General features: G+C 38.5%; 1 pseudogene; it reads left to right on the top strand.

The window, feature by feature from the left end:
- Positions 1–21406, top strand: part of LOC138848737 (transcription factor IIIA-like) — a 37991-nt pseudogene that overhangs the window by 976 nt on the left and 15609 nt on the right.

The raw sequence follows: 21406 nt of genomic DNA, 5'->3' as shown, positions 1-21406 counted from the left end.
TATTTGATCAAGGATCTAAAACCAATTCCTGGAACAAGGACAGTCTATTCAATAAATCGTGCTGGGAAAGCTGGATTCCCACGTGCAGAAGCATGAAGCAAGACCCCTACCTTACACCTTACACAAAAATCCACTCAACATGGATTAAAGATAGAAATCTATGACCGACACCATCAAATGTTAGAGAACATCAGAGAAACCCTGCAAGATATAGGCACAGGCAAAGATTTCTTGGAAAAGACCTGGGAGGCACAGGCAGTCAAAGCCAAAATCAACCATTGGGATTGCATCAAATTGAAAAGTTTCTGTACTGCAAAAGAAACACCCAGGAAAGTGAAGAGGGAACCAAAAGAATGGGAAAAAAAATATTTGCAAATTATGCAACTGATAAAGGATTAATAACCAGAATCTACAAAGAGATCAAGAAATTCCACAAAAACAAAACAAACAACCCACTTAAGAGATGGGCCAAGGACCTCAATAGACATTTTTCAAAAGAGGAAATCCAAATGGCCAATAGAAACACGAAAAATGTTCAGGATCACTAGCCATCTGGGAAATGCAAATCAAAACCACAATGAGGTTTTACCTCACCCAGTTAGAATGGCTTACACACAAAAATCAACGAACAACAGATGCCGGCTAGGATGTGGGGCAAAATGCACACTAATCCACTGTTGGTGGGAATGCAAACTGGTCAAGCCACTATGGAAGTCAGTCTGGAGATTCCTCATAAACCTGAATATCCCTCTACCACATGGCCCAACCATCCCACTCCTTGGAATTTACTCAAAGGAAATTAAATTAGCAAATAAAAGAGCTGGCTGCACCTCAATGTTTACTGCAGCTCAATTCACAATAGCTAAGACCTGGAATCCACCTAAATGCCCATCAACAGAAGACTGGATACAGGAATTATCAGAAATGTAATCTATAGAATACTATACAGCAGTAAAAAAAAAATGAAATCCAGTCATTTGCAACAAAATGGAGGAATCTGGAAAACATCATGCTGAGTGAAATAAGCCAGTCCCAAGGGAAAAATAACATATGTTCTCCCTGATCTATGACAACTAAATGAGCACCTAAAAGGGAACCTGTAGAAGTGAAATGGATACAATGAGTAATAATGACTTGATCAGCACTTGTCCTGACTGTTGAGGAACAGCATACTATTTTATTTCTTTTAGTATTTTTTTGTTTTACTTAATACCATTGGTTGAACTTTTTAATTAACACACAATTATTCTTAGGTGTGTAAATTTAACTGAAAAGTGATCCCTGTTAAATATAAGAGTGGAAATAAGAGAGAGAGGAGATGTACAGTTTGGGACTTGCTCAATCAGACTTGCCCCAAATGGTAGAGTTAGAAACGTGCCAGGGGATTCAATTTAATCCCATCAAGGTGGCATGTACCAATGTCATCTCACTAGTCCAAGTGATCAGTTTCAGTTCATAATTGATCATAAAGATAGGATTAGGTGTCAAAGATATCACATAAACAAGACTAATGTCTGCTAATAATAACTGATAGAATTAAAAAGGAGAGAAGGATCCAACACAGGAAGCGGGATACACAGCAGACTCATAGAATGGCTGATGTCCTAAACAGCACTCTGGCCTCAGAACCCACCCTTAAGGCATTCGGTTCTGGCTAAAAAGCCCATGAGAGTTTCTCAGGCATGGAAAGCCAAGACAATATGGCAAAAAAAATGTCCTAAATGAAAGATCTGTGTGAGTGAGATCCCAGCAGAAAGAACAGGGCCATCAAAAAAGGAGGTACCTTTCTCTGAAGGGAGGAGAGAACTTCCACTTTGGCTATGGACTTGTCTAAATAAGGTTGGAGCTGGTGAACTCAAGAGGCTTCCATAGCCTTGGCAGCTCATGAAAAGAGCCTTTGGTGATTACTGACGTCATAAATAAGAGTGTCAATTGTTAAATCAGCAACAGGAATCACTGTGTACTTACTCCCCATGTAGGATCTCTGTCCTTAATGTGTTGTACTATGTGAATTAACCGTAAAACTAGTACTCAAACAGTACTTTATACTTGTGTATCTGTGTGGGTGCAAGATGTTGACATCTTTACTTATTATATACCAAGTTGATCTTCTGTATATAAAGATAATTGAAAATGAATCTTAATGAAGAATGGGATGGGAGAGGGAGTAGGAAATGAGATGGTTGCAGGAGGGAGGAAGGTTATGGGCGGAAAAGCTGCTGTAATCCAAAAGTTGTACTTTGGAAATTTATTTTTTATTAAATAAAAGTTTTAAAAAAAGATATTTGCTATAGATACTTGGAAATGGGTAAAGAAATATGATATTTCTGTATGCTTCAACCATTTTTATGCCACCACTGAAAATTCATTTCAGAACTTTAAAAATAAACCCTTGAAAAATTTAGTCTTGTGCACTACTATTGGCTCAATGCCACTGTGTAAAGTTAATCTCTGTTAAAATAGCAACATTCCTTTACTATCACATATTTTTGTCCAGGCACTGTTTAGATAAAGATTTACATTTATTATGTACAGTCTTGACACCAGACCTAGGAGGTAAATAAACCTTCCCTATTTTAAAGACATATGAAAATAATTTCAACGAAATTAAATAATTTATCCAAAATTGAATACCCAGTAAAAAGCAGAACTAGGCTGTCTGATTTCAAAGGCTCTACCCTTTCTACTGTGGCAGGTGAAGCATTGCGAAAACTGTCCTGGGAAATCAATGTCCATGCATGCATACCCAACTCCTATTTGTATAAGCAAATAAACAAATTCAGAATAATAATAAAAAAAAAAACACGTTCACACTTTTCCTAATTTCACTTGGGACTTTGTGCAAGAAATAAGCTCAGATCCCAAAAGGAAAGTAATTCTAACACAAGACTTTGGTAAAATCAGTGACCATATCAATATTCATTTAGGTCATCTCCAATTCAAAATAGAAAATAAATCCAGCGACGCAATATAATGGTTCTCTATCAAAGCGGAGGCTTCATAATTCATTAACACTTGTCTCAGTACTGCTTTCTCAAAAGCTCTCCAATATAGTGTGAATAGATGAAAGATGATTTCAACATTTTTTAAAAAGTACAAATAATTCAGACAGATTTCTTTATTTAATGACTACTTGTTTACAGTGCAATCTAATTTTAATTTCCTTGTTTTTTTAATCCCTTGACAAACAGCTTGTGTTTTGCTTGGGCCAAAGCAAAAATACAAAGTGTTTAAATAACTTTAAATTGTTTCTCCTCACACATTTAGGACATACTATGTCCTCATAGTGCTGAAAACTTGGGATGAGGAAAGAGGAAATACATATCAACTATAAAACATGACACATTCCCCAAATTAGTTCAAAACATTTTTGAATTTTGTTGTTTTATAAATAGAAATTTTTATTTAAAACTTGCTTTAATACTACAAGTGTATCCTTTTCTTCATTTGAGAAGGGTAAATCAAGGAGATGCAATATGCATAAGGAAGATAGTATTTGTCTACCTGGATGTTGTGAGACTGCAGGCAATCTGGTTAAACACCCAAGGCTTGTGCACAATTTTAATTAGGAACAAAGACTTTATCAAAACAAATTTACACTCTTGGGTCTTTTATGACTATGCCAATATTGAATAAGCATCCAATTTAAAATGTCTAATGCAGGGCTTAGTAAAAACATTTTCTTGGTATAACCACATATCACATTTCTGAGAAATACGTTGTTAAGAATTTCCTCGTCATGCAAACATTAGAGCATATTTACACAGACCTCATTGCTCCTAGATTAGAAACCTGCACAGCATGTTACTGTATTAATGCTATAGGCAACTGTAACAAGATGGTAAGTATATGTGTACCTAAAAATAGAAAAATTACAGTAAAAAATTGCATGTATAAGATTTTTAAAAAATAGTATAGCAGTTTCTGGCACGTAGTATGAATGGTGCTTATAAGGCTGGAATTCAGTGAGTGGTGATAAGTTTGGAGGCCTAGCATATGGCTGTAAACTACTGTGGGCTTCATAAACACTATAACCTCAGGCTACACTAAATTTATAAGAACAACCCTTCCTTCATAACTTATATTTTACTTTATAAACTTTTTAATAATGTTTAAGTGTTTAACTCCTTTATACTACTCTTACACAGCACTTGTATAATCCTCATATGACACTTAGCTTAAAACTCAGATTTTACAGCTATACACACTGATTTTTTTCCTTATAACCTTATTCTATAATTTCTTTATCTTACAATTTTTACTTTTAAAATTTTCTGTTAAAAACTATTACAGAGGGGCCAGCACTGTGGCGCAGCAGGTTAAAGCCCTGATCTGCAGTGCCAGCATCCCATATGAGCGCAGGTTCAAGTCCTGGCTGCTCCACTTCCAATCCAGCTTGCTGCTATAACATGCGAAAGCAGTAAAAGATGGCCCAAGTCCTAGGACCCCTGTACCCACCTGGGAGACCAGGAAGAAGCTCCTGGCTCCTTGCTTTGGATGGGCTCAGCTCTGGCTGTTGTGGCCATTTGGGGAAAGAACCAGTGGATGGAAGATCTTTCCCTCTTTCTCTGCCTCTGCCTCTCTGTAACTCTCTCTTTCAAATAAAAAAATAAATCTTCAAGAAAACTATTAAACACACATATTAGGCTAGGCCTACATGGGGTCAGCATCACTAATAATCATGGTCCTTTACTCTCATATCTGTCCCACTGGAAGCTCTGCAGGGGCAATAACACGCATGAAGCTTTCATGAAAACAGTGCCTGCTTGGGGCCGGTGCCGTGGCTCACTCGGTTAACCCTCCACCTGCGGCATCCCACATGGGCGCCGGCTTCTTGTCCCGGTTGCTCCTCTTCCAGTCCAGCTCTCTGCTGTGGCCCTGGAAGGCAGTGGAGGATGGCCTAAGTGCTTGGGCCCTGCACCCGCATGGGAGACCAGGAGGAAGCACCTGGATCCTGGCTTCGGATTGGCGCAGCGCGCCAGCCATAGCGGCCATTTGGGGGGTAAACCAATGGAAAAGGAAGACCTTTCTCTCTGTCTCTCTCTCTCTCACTGTCTACAACTCTGCCTGTCAAATAAACTAATCAATGAACTGATTGAATTAAAAATGCCTGCTGAAATTTATCTGAAGGACCTGCTCAAGTTGTTTTACAACTAATGTTTTTAAATATAAGCAGAAGGAGTGCCCTGTAAATAAGGATTAAAGATATAATATAGTATACACACAACCAGTAAGATAGTCACTTATCACTATCAAGTATTAAGTATTGTGCAAAACTATAAATGCTGTGTTTTTATATGACTGATGGTGTGGGTTTGCTTATATCAGCATCACCACAAAATCATGGATGACACCTATGCTATGACCTTACAATGGCTATGATGCCTCTAAGCAGTAGAACTTTTCAGGCCCATTATAATCTTAAGAGACCACCCTCATATATATGGCCCTTTGTTCACCAATTCGTTGTTGTGTGGTGCATGACAGTCTGTGTATAAATAGCCACATTTATAATTGGGTAATTGTAAAATACCCCAGGAATGAAACGCCATAATAGAGAATTCAATGGGCCCATACATTCAGATTCTGAATTTCCAGCATATTTAAAAAGCTCACTCTTCTGTGGTTGTACTGGACTCTTAGAGCAGAATGAGTAGTGGCAGAATCTAAAGAAATTCATTCAATATAACCAGATGCTTAAAGAAATAGACTGGCTACAAAAGTAACAATGGCAAATGTAGGTAGGGATTATGTCAATTGGGAAAACCATACAAATTTTTCCATATTTAAATATAACTAATCACATGTATATATACAGTCTTAGCCACACCAATATATAACTAATATATAAAACACCAAAAAAAAAAAGCATCTCACTGTCAGTAAGTACTGAGTATTGATGTTGATACTGCTTCATTAAGATTCCTTTTAATTTGCTATTTATGATTTTTTCATGACTGAGCACAGCCTAGAGTGGCCTTTTGTTCTATACACTTTTGGCAGCAATAGCAATGCCTAATGTTGGTGCTGTTCAGTGATGTAATGCTGATATTAATCTGAAAAGCTACAAAGTCAAACATCATAATCCTGAATACTTAAATCATCAAAGCTCTTAAACTTAGAATCTTGAGAGTTTAAAATCTCAAAAATCATAATTCCAAGTGCTGAAATCCTAATAACCAAAATCTTAAACATGATTCCCTAGAGGGGAAAGGTTATATAAGAGGGATAGGAAGCCAAATCCTTGGCCCAGAGAGGCCAAAGCACCATTTGTATTGGCTTTCCTTCCGTAGGTACAGTTCTAGGATATTTTAATGAATTAGAGCTGTATTTGCATGAAGAAGCCGGTGATGATACTGACTGGTTGGAAAATAATTATGTGCTCAGAAAAATAAGAATATATCTAGGAAATGGTGTTCCTGTTTGACTGACAATGTTTCTCTCAAATGTGTAGTTTCTTTTATATTTTTAATTTTATTTATGGTATGCAAATTTCATGTATTTCATGTGCATAGACTTAGGAACACAGTGATCCTTCCCACTCTACCCTCCCTCCATCTATGTATGAGTGCCCACAGAGTGGATAGCCACTGACCCAAAACAACACAGAAGTATGGCACAACTGATTAGAAATTTCAACAAGGATTACTCATGTATATCAAATCACAAAGAATTTCAAAAATAGCAGTGCTATCAAGAAAAGAGGTGTAAAAGTATTTTTTAAGGAGAACTAAGCCATAAAAGACCAAAAACAGCTATTCACCAAATAAAAGACTTAAAGATATAGCTAATAATCATGATAGTTATCGAGGTCTCATGGTCTGCTCTGGTGTAACTACCCAAAATTGATCCCTATTTCATACCTTTTCATACATCAGATTTTCTTTGTAGTTTTTCATAAATTGAGGAAACTTTCCATCTTCTTCTCAGTTCATTTCTCACTAGTTTCAAATCACTAGCATTATTTATTATAATTTGCTATGCCATCTTCAAATCCAATACAGGAGGTACACCTGGTGTAAAGACTTTTGGGGAGTGCTAATTTACTTTATGCATTTTTTGCAAGTTTGCATCAACAAAACTGTATTATCACAACACTGACTTTGTGTGTAAGCACTGTGCATGTAGACAAAATATTGAAACTTCCTAATAAATGATGAGTTTTTTGGTGATTTGCATTCCTGAAAGATAAAATTTCTCAAGATCTCTGCTCTTTGGGCAACAGCATATGTAGTGGTGACCCATCATAGTTTTGACTGATCTTATCAAAAGAATGAGTTATCTGTCACTTATTTCACACGCCTCCAATTACAAGGCTGATGTTTGTAATTACTAATCATAATGATAAATATTTATATATTTTAATTTTGATCATTTTTTCAGTAAGAAAGTTTATCTGTTCATACCTGTTATGCCCAGGCAACTATCATCAGTATACCTAAGAGATTATGCTTACAAAAATACATATGCATGAGACTATTGCCTATTTTGTTGTGTAAAGAGTCCTATGAAACACTGTCATCTCTTTTTGTTTCTCAGATAAACCCTCTTTTTAACGTTTTTTAAGACTTTTATTTAGTAAATATAAATTTCCAAAGTACAGTTTATGGATTACAATGGCTTTTCCCTTCTATAACTTCCCTCCCACCCGCACCCTTCCCATCTCCCGCTCCCTCTCCCATTCCATACACATCAAGATTCATTTTCAATTATCTTTATATATAGAAGATCTATTTAGTATATATTAAGAAAAGATTTCAACAGTTTGTACGCACACAGAAACACAAAGTGTAAAATACTGTTTCAGTACTAGTTATAGCATTACTTCACATTGGACAACACATTAAGGACAGAGAACCTACATGAGGAGTAAGTACACAGTGACTCCTGTTGTTGACTTAACAATGTGACACTCTTGTTTATGGCGTCAGTAATCTCCCTAGGCTCTAGTCATGAGTTCCCAAGGCTATGGAAGCCTTTTGAGTTCACCAACTCTGATCTTATTTAGACAAGGCCATAGCCAAAGTGGAAGTTCTCTCCTCCCTTCAGAGAAAGGTATCTCCTTCTTTGATGGCCCTGTTCTTTCTACTGGGATCTCACTCACAAAGATCTTTCATTTAGGTTTTTTTTTTTTTTTCTTCCAGAGTGTCTTGGCTTTCCATGCCTAAAATACTCTCATGGGCTCTTGAGCCAGATCCAAATGCCTTAAGGGTGGGTTCTGAGGCCAGAGTGCTGTTTAGGACATCTGCCATTCTATGAGTCTGCTGTGTATCCCGCTTCCCATGATGGATCCTTCTCTCCCTTTTTGATTCTATCAGTTAGTATTAGCAGACACTAGTCTTGTTTGTGTAATCCCTTTGACTCTTAGACCTATCATTGTGATCAATTGTGAACTGAAATTGATCACTTGGACTAGTGATATGGCATTGGTACATGCCACCTTGATGGGATTGTATTGGAATCCCCTAGCACATTTCTAACTCCACCATTTGGGGCAAGTCAGATTGAGCATGTCAAAAAAAAAAAAAAAAGGAAACCTGTTGAAGTGAAAGGGACACTACGGGAAACAGTGACTTGATCAGCCCTTGTCCTGACTGTTGATGTACAATTTAATACTTTATCCTTTTTAGTATTTTTTTTTTTGTTCTAGTTAATACTATTGGTTGAACTCTGTAATTAACACACAATTGCTCTTAGGTGTTTAAATTGAACTGAAAAGTGATCCCTGTTAAATATAAGAGTGGGAATAAGAGAGGGAGGAGATGTACAATTTGGGACAAGTTTTTTTAATTTATATATTTAAAAGGTAGAATGAGAGAGAGATATCTCTACCCCTTGGTTCAATCACCAAATGGTTGCACAAGCTGTTAATAAGCAAGGCTGAATCCAGGAGCCCTGAACTCCATCCAAATCTTCCACAGCGCTGGCGGGGACCATCATCTGCTATCTCCCAGGATGTATATTAGCAGGAAGCTTAATCAGAAGCAGAGTAGCCAAGACTAAAACTAGAACTTGGACATGGGATGTAAGCTGCCCAAACAGCAACTTAACCTGTTGCACCATGATGTTAACCCAAAATATCTCATTGCAAAATACATGTTTTTAAAGATATTGTAATTCTTTTAAAAATTGTGTATTTATAACTTTTTCAGAACTTTAGAATTTAAAGATTCGGTCTTTTGAGACTTCAATTTTTGAGACTACTACAAGTAGGATTGAGTTTTCTAGGATTAAGTCCCATAACTATATCCCTAAAGTTGTACTTATGAAATTTGTATATCTTAAAAAGTAAATTAAAAACAATTTTAAAAAAGGATTAAGCCCCAAACTGCAAATGGGCAGTCTCTAAACCCCATGAGTGTACTGGGCCTTTGAAATTGTAGCTACTGTTACTCAGGAATTGAATTTTGATTAAGTATAAATAGTCTCATGTGGCTAGTACCTATAATATTGAATAGTTCCAGTGTCTACCATAACTCTGGTTTTAATTCCTAGAGGAAGGAAAAACATATGTTCACTACTAAATTCTTAATTACAGTAAAGACTAATATCTTTGTATTAGTAATATAGATGAAAAGCAACAACTCAGCCTTACCAGATACATTCAATTCATCCACCCTTCAATAAATATTGATTGGTCATTTACTGTGTAAATCAATGGAAGCTCCCCATATCACTTCATTTAAAGGAATATAAGTACTACAAAAGATTAATTTTTTAAAGTTTATGCATTTTTATATATTTTAAAAGCAGACAGAAAGAGAGAGAGAGAGAGAGAGAGAGAGACAAAGAATGAACTTCCACCCACTGGTTCATTCCCCCCAATGCCTACAATAACGAGGGAAGGCCTAGGCCAAAGCCAGACATCTGGGTCTCCTTGTGGGTGGCAGGGACCCTAGTATTTGAGCTATCAATGGCTTTCTTCAAGAGCGCACATTAGCAGTGAACTGGATGGGAAACATTGATGGGACTCAATCGCAGTCACACCAGTATGGGATTGGATGTCCCAAGTGTTGGCTTAACGCACTGTGCAAAATGCTTACCCAAGAAAGATCAAATTTTTTAAAATGTTGAGTTGCCAATTGAATGAAATGCAAGTTATTCTATTTGATACTATCACAATTCTAATTAAGATAGAAAATATACTCATTAGTTCTTTTTTTTTTATGTTGTTCTATTCATAGACTCTATGGCCTTTCTCCATAAAAATGTTATTGTTTCACAAAATTTTCCTTCCCCAGTGGCAAGCACTAGAGACAATCTATGTTTCTACAATGAGAGTGCCATTAAGATTATTGAAATTCAGCCTCACTTTAGTTCTATATCCACTCAATCCAAAATAGGTCATAAGAAACTCTTCCAGATTTCCATCATCTCTTGAAATATAAATATAAAATATTAGGGAAAACTACTTCACTAATGAATTTACCTCTCTCTTCTAGTAGGTGATCTTCTAGTAGGTAAGTACAGACTCTGTCAAAGCTGTGGCCTCAGTGGATTATACAAATTTGCTATTGTGAATGGAATTTTTCCAGTGAGACATTTATTAAGAAAAGGAGCTACTCAACAGTCTAAACAAAAAACTAGAGAGACCTTGACTGTAAGTTCTAACTATACATATTATTTTTCACTACTGAAAAAAATCTGACCCTGTGTTTTCTCATTTCAAACACAACTTTATCCAGAAATCCCACTAAGAGACTTCAGCATAAGAAGTTGCCTCATAAGAGCAAAATGTAATTTTAGGATGAAGAAATTCATAGCAGTCCCACTGTATGTATTGTTGAAAAGTTGAAACAACCTACATATAACTGAAATGCCAGCACTTGGTCTAGTGGTTGAGACATGGTTTAGGAGGCCCATTCACGTCCCACACTGGAGTATCCGTGTTCAATCCAAGTTCCAGCTCCTGATGCCAGTTTCCCACTAGTGCATACCCTGAGAGGCAGCAGTGACAATTCAAGTAGCTGCATTTCTGTCATTCAGGTGGGAAACTTGGATTGAGTTCCTGGCTCCTGGCTTCAGCATTCTGGCCATTGCAGCATTTGAGGAATGAATTACTAAATGGGAGTGTACTCACATCCATTCATTCATTCATTCTCTCTCTTTCTCCCTCTCTCTTTCAAATTAAACATACATACAGTGAAATGCCATGTAACACCCATGAGAGTATCTGTTATATAAAAGACCAAAGATATCAAGTGTTAAGGATATGAGGAAAAGAAAACTCTTCTACACTGTTTCTAGGAATTTAAGATAGTACAGCCATCATGGAACAGAGTATAAAGGTTCTTCAAAATTAAAATGAACTGCCATGTGATTCAGTAATCCCAATTATGGGAATATATCCAAAGGCAATGATATCAACATGTTGAAGAGATATCTATACTCTCATATGCATTACAATATTATTAATGATAGCCAAAATAAGGAATCTCCCCAAGTATTCATCAATGGATAAATGGATAAGGAAATATGATATATAAGTACAATAGATTATTATTATGTCACTTAAAAGAAGGAAGTCTTAGTATTTGTGACAACATGAAAGAAATCTAGAGGACATTATGGTAAGTGAAATAAATCAGCTGGGAAAGGCAAATACTAAGTGATCTCTTTTTTATAGTTGAATTCAAAAATCATAGAGTAGTATGGTGGTTACCAGTGGCTACAAAGGTGGAATAAGGGGAGTAGGGGGAATACATTGGGTGATATTGGTCAAAGACTACAAAATTACAATTAGGCAGGAGGAATAAACACAAGAAGTCTATTATACAGTGACTACAGTTGTTGAGAATATAAAAATGGGATATCAAACTCAAAAGGTTCTCTACAGCAAAGGGAATAATTATTATAGTGAAGAAACATCCAATAGAATGGAAGAAAATATTTGCAAGCTATGTATCTGACAAAGGATTAGTATCTAGAATATAACACCAACTCATTCAACAACAAAAAAGCAAATAATCAAATGAAGAAATGGGAAAAGGACTTGAACAGACAGTACTCCAATAAGGGAATACAGATAGCCAACAAATATATGAAAAAATGTTCAATAACACTAGCCATCAAGGAAACGTAAATTAAAACTACATGAGGAGCCGGCACTGTGGCATAGCATATAAAGCAGCTGCCTGCAGTGCCGGCATCCCATATGGGTGCCAGTTCGAGTCCCGGCTGCTCCAATTCTGATCCAGCTCTCTGCTATGTCCTGGAAAAGTGGTAGAAGATGGGCCAAGTCCTTGGACCCCTGCACCTTCATGGCAGACCTGGAACAACTTTCTGGCTCCTGGCTTCGGATTGGCTCAGTTCCAACTGTTGTGGTCATTTGGGGAGTGCACTTGCAGATGGAAGACCTTTCTCTCTCTCGGCCTCTCCTTCTCTCTCTGTATAACTCTGGCTTTCAAGTAAAAAAATAAATCTTTAAAAAAAAAACTACATGAAATATCACCTCACCCCTGTCACAATGGCTATTACCCAAAAGACAGAGAGTAACAAATGCTGGTGGGAATGTGGAGAAAGATAAACTCCTATATACTATTTGTGGGAATGCAAATTAGCACAGCTGCTATAGAAAATAGTATGGAGATTTCTCTAAAAACTAGAAATGGAGCTGCCATATGATCTACCAATCCCACTATTGGCTATATACCCCCCAAAAAATGAACTCACTGTATCAGAGATACCTGTTCCACCATTTTAATAGCAGCACTGCTCATAATAGCAAAAATACAAAATCAACCAAGGTATCCATCATCAGATGAATAGATAAAGAAAATAGATATATATACACAACAGAATATTATTCACCTATAAAAAAGAACGAAATTAAGTCATTTGCAACAAAAAGGATGGAACTGCAGCTAGCAACAAACAAAAAAAAAGCTAGAGAAATGAAATTCAAAAACAAGGCATGGGTAATGGAAGTTCAACAAAAATAGTTCTCCACAAGAACATAATTCAGTTTTGACTGAGTAGAAGGAGAATACTGTACTATATGTAATGTTGAGTATTTAGACAAATACACACTCAAAAAAGAAAACCGTTAAGGAAGTAGGCATAACTCTTAGAACTGCACAGGGTTTCTATCTGCAGGATCAGGATTTTAAGTCTCAAAAACCAAATCAAAAAGTTCCAATTGTTTTTCATAAAGATATTAATTGGCTTTGTTTTCAGTTCAATAATCAATCAATACTTCCATAAAATAGAGTGAGTGTCCCAATGAGTCCAGCAAAGGAAAGCTATTTTTATATGAGAATCAAAGCAACAGGGTCACAATTTGATAGAGATCTCAGAGCTCAGTTAGCTGAGGCCTGAGGTAAACAGTCAGGGAAACAAAGGGTGCAGAGACACAGAACTCAAGCCTGACATGAAGGACACAGGTGGAACAAAATGCCTCACAACTCACCAGGAAGGTACAGAAACTGAAAACACCTCAGCAATGAGGTCACTGGTGACTAAACATGCTTGCAGGACCCTGTACAAACTTCCTCATAGCCCAAAGAACATGAACTCTCCCTTAACCACACGCTGCTCAGGGAACCCTCCCACAAGGGGAGTTTTTCCTTGGCGTTAACAAACGTTGCCTCTTGGCTAGCCCTTCTTTAGCCAAGCCCCCTCATTCTTCATGGTGTACAAGACACAGACCTGAATGGCTAGAACTAGACTCTTGAAACATTTCTGGGTGCTCATCTGGGATTGTGAGTGAAGACAGACTGCTCCTGCTTCACTTTTTTGAAGATCCTTGCTCTCCTTTTCAGTCCTCTATCGATTAAATACACTGAGCCTCTGGCTGTAGTTAAAGGCAGTTAGCATGGCCTCTGGTTTTAAATCCTCAAGGTTAGGATTGCTAAGCAGGCCTGATCATTTCTGCCCTCCCAGTACCCCCCAACTTCTGGCACTGGGAATGTTGGACTTATTCTGCCTCAGTTTCCTTTCATGGAAAGGAACACATGAGACTGGAATAAAGGCTGGGAGCAACTGAAGGTTTGGGACTGGTGCAACACCCTGGCATTACCCAAAGGTTCCAAGACCACACCCAGATGCCAACTCCCCACTAGACTATCAGGACTGATTTCTGTATTCTATTCTCTGTCATTCTTACTCAACCAAGTTCTCACAGTGCTCTACTCATTTCCACGCCTTTCACTCCTCATGACTTATGGTCACTCTCTGCCCTGAAACTTCTCTGTTCTCCCTTCTCACGTTCCCTTGACCCAAATCTATAAAGTAGATCTGGCACTTTTATCACAAGTTACTCATAAGATGCTAGCTGCCTCCCCATCTTCAACTGCTGTGGTGCCCGCTGCACAGACTACACCAATATCTCTACCTACCACTCCTCTTCCCTCATGCTCCCCACCCCATCCTGAACTAAATGTTAACAAGCAGGATACCAGACTACTAACTTATATTTTACTCCTCTAGGAGATTCCTGGAGGGCTCAGTGGCCCCAAATGTGTTCAGGTCACCTTTTCTCTGCAGGACCTTAGACAAATAAAGACAAACGTAGGCAGATTTTCAGATGACCCTGGTAACTACATAGAGGATTTCCAGACTTTAGCCCAAGTTTATGAACTCTCCTGGAAAGAAGTAATGTTACTCCTAATTCAGACTCTAATAGGGACTGAAAAACAGGCTGCTCTTCCAGCAGCAGGAACTTTGGGGGATGAACTTTATATGGTTTTGACATCCTCCCCTGACCAGAGAAGCCAAGGGCTGCTGAATCCTACAGGAAAGTAGGCTATTCCTCAGGAGGAGCCTTACCCTAAATGGAAACCAATGATCCTATTAATGCATTTCATTGCTTGTGTCTTTGAATGACTGAGGAGGCTACTAAGATGGCGGAGTAGGGAGGGAGCATACCGATGGTCCGGGAAGGGAAGGTTCAAAGAGGGGTGAGAATTTGTAGTTTTGGGGAAAGGGAAGCTCTTCTTAAATGGGGGATTAAACAGGGTGGACCTGCGAGGAGGACGCGGACTCCTCCGCCTGAGGAGCAGGACACCAGCAGGAGTGTGTACGCACCAGCCCTGGAAGCCGAGGTGAAACAGGGCGCTCACCCAGCACCGCTGTAGCAGCTGCCACCACCCCTCCCCCAACTCACCCTGGAACGGACACTGAGACATGCACAACTGAGTGGGGGAGGAAATAGAAAACGGAACAGAGTGAGTAGCGCCTGCGGAAAGAGTGAGCAATTCAAGGGGTCTGATTGAGGGACTGAACAATCCAGGATCCCTCCCCCAAGTCGGAGCTGCAGCAGGCGGGAAGCAGCCATCTTGTTTGTTTACATTCGGGCTTAAAAGAGAACTGCCTCTGCCTCCACACTAACCTTCGGAGGCGGAGCCCAAAGATGGAGTGGAGTGACACAACACCCCTCACGCAGGGGCAGGCAGCCAGGGAGGGCAGCTCAAAGCCCTGACACCAGTCTACTCAAGTTACCAGAAAAAAAAAATTGAATAGCACCCGCAGGAAGAGGGCAGGATTCAGGGGGACGAACTGAGGGATCAATAACGCCAGGATCCTTAGGACTGCCCAACCCACAATCAGAGCTGCAGCTGGCAGAGTGCAGTCATCTTGTTTGTTTACATTCGGGCTTAAAGGAGGCTGGCCTCTGCTCCAAAGGAGGAAGCAGCAGGGGCGGAGTCCAAAGATGGTCTGGAGCTACTTGACACTCCCCACACAGGAGGTGCAGTGAAAGAGAGTGGCTGACCAATGAACCCCAGGCACAGACACATAAGGGCAAACATAGGAATAAGGAAACCGGCCCCCCAAGAGGCAGAGATTGGCACCTCAAAGCCCTGACACCAGCCCACTCAAGTTACAAAAAATAAATGAATAAATAAATAAATAAGTAAAAAATAATCAAACAAACTCTAAAAGGCAGAGCAGCCTGCTTACACTGGATATTGGTACAGACTAACAGCAGCCCATAGCAGAGGGAAATCAACCTGAAAAACCACCGAGACAGAATGCCAAAAAAAACAAAACAAAAGTCCACAATAAGAATATAGAAGAACATATAAACTCGCCAATGGAGCAGGCTAAACCAACCATAACAGAGGCTGAAGAAGAATAATAATTTGAAACTATGCAAGAAAAAGAATTCAGAAAATTAATAATCAGAATACTTAGAAATAATGAGAAACAGTGTCAAGAGCTGAACGAAAAACAAGCCCAAGGATTAGAGATCCTAGAGAGAAGCCAGAATGAAATACTGGAAATAAAAAACTCAATTGACCATATAAAAAACACTGTGGAATCCCTTAGAAATCGAACAGATGAAATTGAAGACCGAATATCAGAATTCGAAGACAAACTTCCAGAAATAATACAGTCAGTTCAAACGAAGGAAGAAGAAATTAAAAAATTAAAAAATATGGTCAGAGAACTGCAAGATTCAATGAAACGGTGTAATGTTCGGATAATAGGAGTCCCTGAGGGGGTGGAAAGAGAGAATGGATTGGAAGGTGTTTTCAATGAAATAATATCAGAAAACTTCAAACAAAGGCAGCTGGATAACAACAGGCAAATTCAACAGATAGCCAGGACTCTGAACAGGGTAGACCAGAAGAGAAATTCACCGCGACACATTGTGGCAACATTCAGCTCAGTGACACACAAAGAACAAATCCTAAAATGTGCCAGAGAAAAATGACAAATCACATTCAGGGGTAAGTTAATCAGACTCACCCCAGACTTCTCACTGCTAAACACTACAGGCAAGGAGACAATGGCATGATATATTTCAAGTTTTAAAAGACAAACAGTGGCAACCTAGAATACTATACCCTGAAAAGCTATCATTTATGAATGAAGGGGAAATAAAGATCTTCCAAGACAAACAGAAACTGAAAGAATTTGTATCTACGCGTCCAACCCTACAACACTTGCTCAAAGACATGCTGCACCCAGAAATACAAAAACAAGAACTTCACTAAAAAAAAAAGCGAATGTAGAGTAACCTACAAAGTTCAAAATACATAAACAGCTCGTTTAGGAAACATGAATGGGAAAAGACAGTACTTAACAGTAATCACACTGAATGTGAATGGTCTTAATTCTACTACCAAAAGGCATAGACTAGCTGATTGGATCAAGAAGGAGAATCCATCTATATGCTGCCTTCAGGAGACACACATTATCAGCAAACATGCACGCAGACTGAAAGTGAAAGGATGGAAAAAGATACTCCAAGCTAACAGAAATCAAAAAAGAGCTGGTGTGGCCATCCTGATATCAGACAAAATAGACTTTAACATAAAAACTATCAAAAGAGACAGAGAAGGGCACTATATAATGATTAAAGGATGTATCCAACAGGAAGACATTACTATTATAAATGTATATGCACCTAATTACAGGGCACCTGGCTACCTGAGAGAATTACTAAAGGATTTAAAGGGAGATATAGATTCAAATACAATAGTAACAGGGGACTTCAATACCCCACTCTCACCAATGGACAGATCAACCAGTCAGAAATTCAACAAGGAAACAACAGAGTTAATTGACACTATAGACCAAATAGACCTAATAGAGATCTTCAGAACCTTCCACCCCACAGCCACAGAGTTCATGTATTTCTCCCCAGTACATGGAACGTTCTATAGGATTGACCATATGCTAGGCCATAAAGGGAGCCTCAACAAATTCAAAAAAATTGAAACTATACCATGCAGCTTCTCAGACCATAGCGCAGTGAAACTGGAAATCCACAACCCAAGAATCTCTATACCATATGCAAATATATGGAGAATGGACAACACGATCCTAAATGAACAGTGGTTTGTTGAAGAAATTAAAAGAGAAATCAAAAGATTTCTAGAAACAAATGAAAATGATAACACAACCTATCAAAACCTGTGGGACACAGCAAAAGCAGTGCTAAGAGGGAAGTTTATAGCAATTGGTGCCTACATCAAGAAGCTGGAAAGGAACCAAACAAATGAACTCTCCATGCACCTCAAGGATTTAGAAAAACAGCAGCAAATCAAGCCCAAATCCACAAGAAGGAAAGAAATATTAAAGATCAGAGAAGAAATAAACCGAATTGAAAGCAAAAAAAACAATACAAAAGATCAACAAAACCAGGAGCTGGTTCTTTGAAAAAATAAACAAAATCGACACACCATTGGCCCAACTAACCAAAAAAAAGAGAGAGAAGACCCAAATCTGTAAAATCAAACATAGTAATGGAAATGTAACAACAGTCACAACAGAAATAAAAAGAATCATCAGAATCCACTACAAAGAGATGTATGCTAACAAATTGGGGAACCTGGAAGAAATGGATAGATACCTGGACACATACAGCCTTCCCAAACTGAGCCGTGAAGATATTGAAAATCTAAACAGACCCATAACCATGCAAGAAATTGAATCAGTAATAAACGCACTACCGAAAAAGAAGAGCCCAGGACCGGATGGCTTCACCGCCTAATTTTACCAGACATTTAGAGAACAACTAACCCCCGTTCTTCTCAAGTTATTCAAAACGATTGAAAGGGAGGGAATCCTCCCAAATTCTTTCTACAAAGTCAATATCACCTTAATTCCTAAGCCCAGAAAAGACACAACAGAGAAAGAAAACTACAGACCTATCTCCCTGATGAACATAGATGCAAAAATACTCAACAAAATTCTGGCAAACCAAATCCAACTGCACATCAGAAAGATCATTCACCCAGACCAAGTGGGATTTATCCCTGTTAAGCAGGGATGGTTCAATATTTGAAAGTCAATAAATGTAATACATCACATTAATAAATTGAGAAACAAAAATCATGTGATTATCTCAATAGATGCAGAGAAAGCATTTGACAAAATACAATACCCTTTCATGATGAAAACCCTAAGCAAATTGGGGTTAGAAGGAACATTCCTCAAAACAATTAAGGCAGTCTATGATAAACCAATGGCCAGCATCATATTGAATGGGAAAAGTTGGAGGCATTTCCATTGAAAACTGGCACCAGACAGGGATGCCCAATCTCACCATTTCTATTCAATATAGTCCTAGAAGTGTTAGCCAGAGCCATCAGGCAAGAAAAAGATATTAAAGGGATACAAATGGGAAAAGAGGAAGTTAAACTATCCCTATTTGCAGATGACATGATACTTTATATAGGGGACCCGATAAACTCCTATAAGAGACTATATTGGAACTCACAGAAGAGTTTGGTAAAGTAGCAGGATACAAAGTCAACGCTCAGGAATCAACAGCCTTTGTATACACAGATAATGCCAGGGCTGAGGAAGAACTTCTAAGATCAATTCCATTCACGATAGCCACAAAAACAATAAAGTACCTTGGAATAAGTTTAACCAAGGATGTCAAAGACCTCTATGATGAAAATTACAAAACACTAAAGAAAGGAATAGAAGACGACACAAAAAAATGGAAAAACCTCCCATGCTCATGAATTGGAAGAATCAATATCATCAAAATGTCCATTCTCCCAAAAGCAATTTACAAGTTCAATGCAATACCAATCAAAATACCAAAGTCATTCTTCAAAGACCTAGAAAAAACGATGCTGAAATTCATATGGAGAAACAGGAGACTGAGAGTAGTTAAAGCAATCCTTTACAACAAAAACAAGGCCGGAGGCATCACAATTCCAGACTTCAAGACATACTACAGGGCAGTTATAATAAAAACAGCCTGGTACTGGTACAAAAACAGATGGATAGGCCAATGGAACAGAATAGAAACACCGGAGATCAATCCAAACATCTATAACCAACTCATATTCGACAAAGGACCTAAAACCAACCCCTGGAACAAGGACAGCCTCTTCAACAAGTGGTGCTGGGAAAACTGGATGTCCACATGTCGCAGTATGAAGCAAGACCCCTATCTTACACCTTATACAAAAATCTACTCAACATGGATCAAAGAACTAGAGATGCGCCATGACACCATGAAACTAATTGAGATCATAGGGGAAACCCTTCAAGATATTGGAACAGGTGAAGAATTCCTGGAGAAGACCCCAGAGGCATAGGTAATCAAAGATAAAATAAATAAATGGCATTACCTCAAATTGAAGAGTTTCTTTACAGCAAAGGAAACAGTCAGGAAAGCGAAGAGGCAACTAACAGAATGGGAGACGTTATTTGCAAACTACACAACAGATAAAGGATTAACAACTAGAATCTATAAAATGATCAAAAAACACCACAAAATCAAAACAAACAACCCAATAAAAAAAATGGGCCAAGGACCTTAACAGACATTTTTCAAAAGAGGAAATCCAAATGGCCAATAGACACATGAAAAAATGCTCAGGATCCCTTGCCATCAGGGAAATGCAGATCAAAACCACAATGAGGTTTCACCTCACTCTGGTTAGATGGGCTTACATACAGAAATCAACCAACAACAGATGCTGGAGAGGATGTTGGGAAAAAGGGACACTAATCCACTGTTGGTGGGAATGCAAACTGGTAAAGCCACTATGGAAGACAGTCTGGAGAGTCCTCAGAAACCTGAATAGAGCCCTACCATAGGACCCAGCCATCCCACTCCTTGGAATTTACCCAAATGGAATTAAAGGGGAGAAAATAGGAGCCATTTGCACCTCAATATTTGTTGCAGCTCAATTCACAATAGCTAAGACATGGAATCAACCTAAATGTCCTTCAATGGATGACCGGATAAAGAAACTATGGGATATGTACTCTATGGAGCACTATACAGTAGTAAAAAACAATGAAATCCGGGCATTTACAACAAAATGGAGGAATCTGGAAAACATCATGCTGAGTGAAATAAGCCAGTCCAAAAGGGGCACATATATGTTCTCCCTGATCGATAGCAACTAAACAAGCATCTAAAATGATACCCTTGTATAGACTGTTGAAGAACAACTTACTATTTTATTCCTTTTAGTATTTTAGTTGTTGTTATTTTTTTTGCTCTGTTTGTTCTACATAAGATCACTGGTTGAACTCTGTAATCAATGCACAATCATTCTTAGGCGTATAAAATTAACAGAAAAGTGATTTCTGTTAAATATAGGAGTGGGAAGAAGAGAGGGAGGAGATATATAGGTTGGCACATACTCACTCAGACCTACCTCCAATGGTGGAACTAGAAATGTGCCAGGGGATTTCAACTCAATCTTACCAAGGAGGTAGGTGCCAATGCCAGCGCACTTGGTAAAGTGATAAGTATAAATACACAACCGATCAAAAAGATAGGGTATGTGTCAATGAGATTTCACAAATAAGACCAGTGTAAGCAAATAACGAAGGATAGAATTAAAAGGGAGAGAATGATCCTGCAGGGGAAACAGGACACACAGCAGACTCACAGAATGGCAGCACTCCTGCCTCAGAATCAACCCTTGGGACATTTGGATCTGGCTAAAAGGTCCACGAGAGTCTCACAGGCATGGAAAGC

Source organism: Oryctolagus cuniculus, chromosome 2 (genome assembly GCF_051225735.1).
Source record: "Oryctolagus cuniculus isolate XC-2025 breed Fujian yellow rabbit chromosome 2, ASM5122573v1, whole genome shotgun sequence".
Taxonomy (NCBI): domain Eukaryota; kingdom Metazoa; phylum Chordata; class Mammalia; order Lagomorpha; family Leporidae; genus Oryctolagus; species Oryctolagus cuniculus.
This window is presented reverse-complemented; position numbering and strand designations above follow the sequence as displayed.